At 38.6% G+C, this 7206-nt stretch overlaps 1 long non-coding RNA gene across 1 annotated transcript; it reads right to left on the minus strand.

Annotated features, from left to right (window-relative positions):
* Positions 1 to 876: 876 nt before the first annotated feature.
* On the minus strand, positions 877 to 1523 carry LOC136979370 (uncharacterized). Its single transcript, XR_010881379.1, has 2 exons — positions 1328 to 1523; positions 877 to 1257 (listed from the first exon to the last, which is right to left on the minus strand). It is a non-coding gene; the product is annotated as an uncharacterized lncRNA (long non-coding RNA).
* Between the last annotated feature and the right edge of the window lie 5683 nt (positions 1524 to 7206).

The following is a 7206-nucleotide window of genomic DNA, read 5'->3' on the forward strand; positions in this document are numbered from 1 at the left end:
TTTTTATTCGTTTGCCTCCATATTTTCAAAATTCTGATTTTGTGTAAAATTAAAATCGACGTATAATAATTTTTCCAGTATTTTAAAAAAGTATTTGCGTTCTTATATATACGAGCGTAACCGTGAACTACTCCTGCCGGCCTCCAACGACTCTGACGAGATGTTTGCATCTTACTATTTTTCTTAACATTTTGTCCGCTTATTGTTTTTTTGTTAACGTTCGGGACGATCTTTCGAATATTGCCGCTATTTCTCACTTACCGAAGAATTTTACCACAATATCTGGAATTAAATCTGATTTAGCCGGACGTTACGGAAATTAAAACCGGTTCGCATCGATTCCGGAAAATTAACGTATTGGATCCGCTTTGATAAGCGGGATGCGACTGAGAATGGGTGGAGCGAAAAGATAACGGAACGACCGGAAACGGAATCGACGACGATTTCCGGTCCGATTATCGTCGTTTATACCCGCGAAGATCTCTCGTTATTAAACGAGAAGTTTAATGGAAATTTTGATCCCGTTTTATAAATAACGGGTTTAAAAAACGTAGGTTAACTTTAAAACGTTAGTTAAAACGTTTGATTCTTTAAATTTATCTCCGTCGTAACTGCATTCTTAGGATGTAGAACGGGCCAAAGACGTACTGTAAGACCAGGAACCGGGTTTAAACCTCTATATACAAATAAACCGGCCGGATGCGTTGGAACAAACACGACAGTCCTCCCACTGCCGTTTTGTCCGACCATTCCCGCCGTAACTTCCGCTATTATTATACAATTTATAATTAAATATTTTCGGCGTAAATTAAGAACGGCTCGGTTTAAGCGCGTTTCGTTTAGTCGACGAGGGGTGGAAAAAGAAGAAACGACTGGAACGTGTTTAAAAATATATTTATTCTTAGGTATAAGCTGGATATTTACAACATGTACAGACGACGTATAAAAGCTCCGACATCAGCCGTGCCGGGGAGGAAGGAAATCCCTTCCCGCGGCGTACTTCTGTCCCGCCGACCAACCTTTGGCCCATCCCTGCCACCATCCGCCCTTGCCGGGTTCGTCGTAGTCGATACTTCCCTGACCGGAGACCGTCTTGGGGTGCAGTTCGGAACCGCCGTACATCTCGCCCTTGCTGGCCTCGTTGATCATTCTGGCCACGGCGGCGTAGTGTTTGCCTATGTCGAAGGTGGCAATTTCGTGGCATCGTACCCTCGCCCACAGCACCGCGACCAGCGCGACGACGACCGCCAACCTACGCTGTAAAAAAGAGCAGAATTTCACTAAAGGATGTCTGGCCGGAGGGAGGCCGCTCGGTACCACCACTTACCATCTTAAGGAGGTGCACCGGCGCAACTTCTGAACGAGTTTGCCGCTTTTTGCCGTTTTATATTGTCTCGAGCCATTGCGTCACGCGATTAGCGTCACGGATCGAGCGCGAGAAACCGCCCTCCGTCGTCCCAATTACCCGGCCGAACTTTCCTGAAGAGCGAGGAAGAAAGGGCGCATTCTCGACAGTGGGAAATTCTGTTTATTCGACCGAAGTGTGCGGCGAATGACCGAAATTCGATCGGAGACGAACGACTCTCGTTTGTAAACCGAGACGGGAAAATCGTCGCTTCGTTTTCGTCGCCAGACCTATAAAACCGCTTTTAACGCCGCACTAAAGTTTCTTCTCGGTGTCGGTCGAGTGAAAATGTTTTTACCGCTTCCGAATTTTCTCTCGACCACACACAATTGTCGTGGCCGGAGATTATCGACTCGACGTTATTCGGTTTATTAACTTTATTTATTATTATTACGCCGCACTAAAAGGAGACGACGACGATTTGTATCGTCACTTTTACGGACGATAAACGATTATTATTAAATTAAAATTTCACTTTACTAATACCGCTAAAATCTTCTGTCGGTACGCTACCGTTATTACTCCTTCTCCACGGTTCTCCACAAGCGGCTCCACCTTTCAATTTTTAAAATGTGTTCCGGCATACGGTACGATTTTTTATTTATTTAAGGAACGAGATTCTCGCATTTTCTCGTACGTATTTTAGTCTAAGTTTCGGCACGACTCCGGCCACGAAGGAAAACCTTTGGAAAACTTATTAAACCAAACCCGAATACCGAATCGGCGGGCGGTTTAGGCCGGCAGTCGGTAAATAACGACAGCGTTTAAAGAAATATTTCGTAAGCTCTATAGCTTCGCGTCCATACTAATTAAGAGTACGTTCTTCGATCTTCTCTAATATAACGTCTGGCAATCCGGGTGAGGTGCCCGCACCCCGGTTAAAAACCGCCGTTTTAACCATCGCTATATCATCCGTTATAAAATATAACTATATTATATTCGTATACCGACGCGTACGTGCGTATTTTATACGCGCCCTATTTATAGTATACTTACGAGTATTTAAGGTACGAATTTGGCATCTGGAGCGTTGGAATTATTTTAACGCCCTTCCTTCGTTTTATAGGCGCTTGGCCGAAAGAGCGTTAAAAAATTCTAACTCGATAAATAATTCGGGCAATTAATATTCTAAATGTAACATTTAAGTTTCGCCTAAAATCCGGTATACGAAATTTCTAGTGGGAAAACGGATTTTGGAAGTTATCCGTGGAACTGCCAATAAATAAATAACAAATATAAAAATCGTCGCGTAAAGTTTTGCTCCTTCCTCTCGGATTCGGAAGGACATCCAACAATTGCTTAAGCTTCGGGATTTAATCTCTGCCGATCAACTTTTAACATATTTTAATACATTTAATATATATATAAACGTTAAATTTACGACAACGATATTTCGTCTTTGACGATTTCACTAAATTTCGATAAAAACTAAAAATAAGCGCAGTTTGAAGATGAAAATAAGAAAAAACGGAGAGCTCAATCAGACCGTGAATACTCAGAAAATCTCCGCAAAATTCATACGTACGATGTTACAATAGAATAATAAATCGTTATCAAATGTATACAAATGACAGGTAAAATGCATTTGACCGGCGACAATAGAAGGAATAAACAAGACTTATTCCAGGGTTGTTCTTCGTTTCGGTTTAATAAACTTTTAATATATTTAAAAATTTCGTTTCGACGAACTGCGTTTGTTTTTATAAAATTCTCTTAATTGAGTTATGTTCGATCGCTTCTTTCGATTTTCGTATAGCCGTTGCCTTCGGGTTTTTCGCTCGTTACGGAAGATTATCCTAAACGCAATTACTCGTTGCTTCCTATCACTTAATTATTGTTAAATTTAACTTTCGTCGTCGTCGTCCAAATTTCGGGTATTTTGTATAGGCCTACCGTTTTTCATTCGATTAGAACGAAATTATAAGGAATTCCAGAGGTAAGAAATAACAATAAATTCCTTAAGTGTGTATAATAATTATTATTTTTTAAAAAAGTGAAAATCTATAAATAGTGTTAATTTTTAGGCACGAGCCACCTGGAGACGGGGCCTCGGACACCTCTCTGTACTCGGTCTGGATCCCATATTCGAAATTTAATACTCGTTATTGTATAAGGCCTGTCTGATATTAGACCTTATATAATATAGTGTAATACGTAGGCTACCTCGTTATAGAAACTTAAATAAAAGGGACGGACAAATTTACGCGCACGTAGGGTTTGGTGTAGACTAAAACTCCGCTTCGGCGATAACGCCGAATTGGATTTTTAGTCAATGCCGAGCCCTACGTGTGCGTAAATTTGCCCACTCCCAAAAGTAAGAAAAGCCAAATTTTTGGAATAATTAAAAGTTTTAAAACCGCGCGGAACCGATGGAAGGAAAGTATTTATTGTTAAGGAAGTGACGAAAGAAAAAACGGACTTCCCGTCGGTAACTTACTGTCCGACAAAGTGTTTCTTTCGTTTCTATTTACAGACCGATTAGATAAGTTAATGGATAATCGAAGACGTTCTTAGATAGCCTTCGATCGCTATCTTCTACGTCACTTAAACATCCGTATTTGGTTAAATATTTTTATCCGCCAGTATCGTATATGCGGCGGAAATTACGTCTATATTTAGAGAACGAGTTCGATAATCATTTGGATAGTTTAATGTGAAAAATGAACCCAAATTTGTCAGTCGACGTCGTACAGATAGGCGGTATCTTCTGTTTGATGTTAGACCCACATAATGCGAAGGAATTTAACGGAAAAAAACAAATCGTGTACAGAAAAAAGATTTGTCCGTAGATATATTTCTAATTATTAGGTCAATATCGTCGTTACGTCGTTTGTGTCGAAAATATTCTTTTGTTCCATTATCGACACGCCGAAATTCGGTTAGAAAAATAATCTTTCCTTCTAAGAAAAGGAAATAATCTTATTTCTCCAACCGAAATTAGGAACTTTTAAAAAATATTTTCGTTTACATTTTATTTTTGGTGTAGGTAATTCTGATACTAACAAAAGTTTCGGTCTAATTTGTTGTTTTCGCGCGTTCGTTCTACTACAAAATTGTAGCGACCGGTCGCTTAACTTTCCCGGCAACATTTAAAATCTTGGTGGCGCCAACAGTTATTATATTTCGATAAAACTTTTTACTTTTTAATTATAAAATGGCAAAACGCTTAATTTCTAGGGTAGGGACGGGCTTTATAAAAAATTGTAAATGGTAGATAATAACCAGCAAAATCGTCGTAAGTCCGACCCCACTCGAGATACGACGCACGATCCCTTTTATCTCCCCACCTCTCAATCTTTAATCACCAAAATTTATCGGCATCGATCCCCCTAATACCCAAACCTCTCTGCAAAATTTCAGAAAATTTCGACAAAAGGCACGGGAGTTATTAAGCCTCGAAATTGGCGAACATAATGGTGCCACACATACGCGCACTAATATTCGTAATGCAGAAAAAATCTCGAACCTTTAGCATTTCTCGACGCTTCGACGTCCCCAAAAAATGTAAAAATCTTGTGTTGAGTTTTTGACCGATGGCCATACTTTCCCGGATAGCCGGGAAAGTAACGATCGACCTAGCCCTTCGGTAAATTACTTTAACGTTTCTTCGTAGTACGTATCTATTATCGTCTATAAATTAGTTCTCGAAATTCAATTCGTATACAAATTAAAATCAATTGTTAAAATATTGCAAAAAACAATGGAAGTATCTATCCCCGGAATTTAATGAATAAATATGACATTTTCTGGTTTTCGATATAGATTTACATTACGCAATTTCCGCGCAATGACGCAAATTTACGAGTGAAACGATACTTAAATGTTCCTTTCTTTTATCACTTGTCTTCTTGTCGTATTTTATTAAATTGCTTTGCAATTCGTTCCGCATCTTTATCTAATTTCATTTCGACAGACAATTTTTAATATTTGAAATTTCTCCTTTTAATCGTCGCCGATTACATTTTACTCTCCTTTGATTTTCACACCGCGCCCGCCTCGCTCGGACGGGCTGGCCACGTGGAGTTTTCCGGGTTTTCTCCACGTTTGTTAACGCCTAAATAGGGCCGGTTTCCAGTTTCTCTTAAGAAGACCTTCCGGAAGGCACCCCCCTAGGCAGATCGCCCGAGTGTCGCGTTGCCACAACTAACTAAAGAAACAAACAAACGAACAGGTTAAAAATATATTATCGAGGGGAGGGAAGGATCGAGAAGGGCTCCAAATTCATTTTTGGCATCAATCGCGAATAGTACGTTCTTTCTTTAGACGATATCGACAATTCTTCTGTTAATTCTGTATGATTTTAAGAAGTACCATTACTCATTTTGAGCAAGTACAGTAGATCCTGCATCTTCCCATAAAATTCTCTTCTATACCTGACAAAATAACTTTTAGATTTTCATAGACAACATTTTACAGACACCTAAAGTTTTATAATTGATATTAAGTCTATAATTTTCCTTAGTAGGCCTTACGTTAACGGTTCCGACTCTACTGGCAAATACATTATAAAATTTTTAAAAAATACAAGTTTATGGTTAAGAAGACCCGTATTAGTAGACGCACGAAAATTAAAAGTTTCGAATTAACTGGATAAACTAAAGCTATAAACCTAAATTTGCGATAAAGGTAAATGCCAACGTAGCCGTGTCGTATAGTTCGGGTACAATTGCGTGTCGATAATAGCGTAACTGCGGTATATCTCTGTCGACGTAACTCGAAACCGAAGCGTGTCGAACAGTTTCTCGGGTATTTCTGTTTAAGGCCTTCTCGTTACTCGTTTCGTAAGCATCGATTCCCTGGCGGATAAGTCTCCGCCATTAGACTATGGAAATATTTGCTATAAATTTCGCATTTTTAGATGTTTTAGGAAACTGCGCCTCTTTCTCACAAAAAAAAATCAAATATTTCAAGATTATACTAAATAGGTTCTAGACTTTCCTCTACGGAAGAACGTAGCGAAGTTTCTTTCTTGCATTCTTCCTCACGAACGCATTTACCAGAACCATTCAATAAACATTCGATCGCTCTTGTCAAACTTTGAGAATTTTAATCGAAATTTTTTTTATACCGTTAGGAATTACTGGTACGAAAAGTTTTCTATGTCGGCGAAACACCCATTTATTCTCGTAAATACGGGCAAATCTCTATGTAGAGCAGTGATTCTTAGCAGGGGGCCGCGGCCCCCCGGGGTCCGTAAAGAGTTTGCCGGGGGCCGCCAAATTATGCAAAATTTCCTTCGGAATATAATAAAAAGAAAATCGACGTATAACCGAATATCGTATCGAAAAGTGAAATAAGAAAGATTAAAAAAAAAACTAAATAGGAAAACTTTCTTATTTCTTTCTACGTACAACTTTGTTAGTACGGAAGAAATTAATGCAGATACGCTACTTACGCCGCGGTATTGACTTCTTTTATTCCGAAGCAATTGTAAGAAACTATTAAGGCCCGGAATGTTAAAAATAATTAGGAAAAATTTGGGCTTTGAAAATTTAAATATTTCTGCAAAAGATGCGCAAAATCTTTACCGCGAGTTGCGAGTGTTTTAGTTTCGGCTTAGTTTTAGCGTCGACTTTCGATCGATTTATCGACGCGTTTCTTATTTTTTGTTAAAAATTAACGAGTTTTCGTCTTTAATTGCCAATGTTATTTAAATAGATAATGAAATAGTAAAGTTACGATTTACATTTATTACATAAAAAAGTAAAGCGATAATAAAAAATCAATTCATTATAGATAATTTAACACACGTAAATTATTAATAAAAAATGGGAGTCGCAAAAAATTATGAAATATTTGGT

Source organism: Centruroides vittatus, unplaced genomic scaffold (assembly GCF_030686945.1).
Source record: "Centruroides vittatus isolate TY-2023 unplaced genomic scaffold, ASM3068694v2 contig_620, whole genome shotgun sequence".
Taxonomy (NCBI): Eukaryota; Metazoa; Arthropoda; class Arachnida; order Scorpiones; family Buthidae; genus Centruroides; species Centruroides vittatus.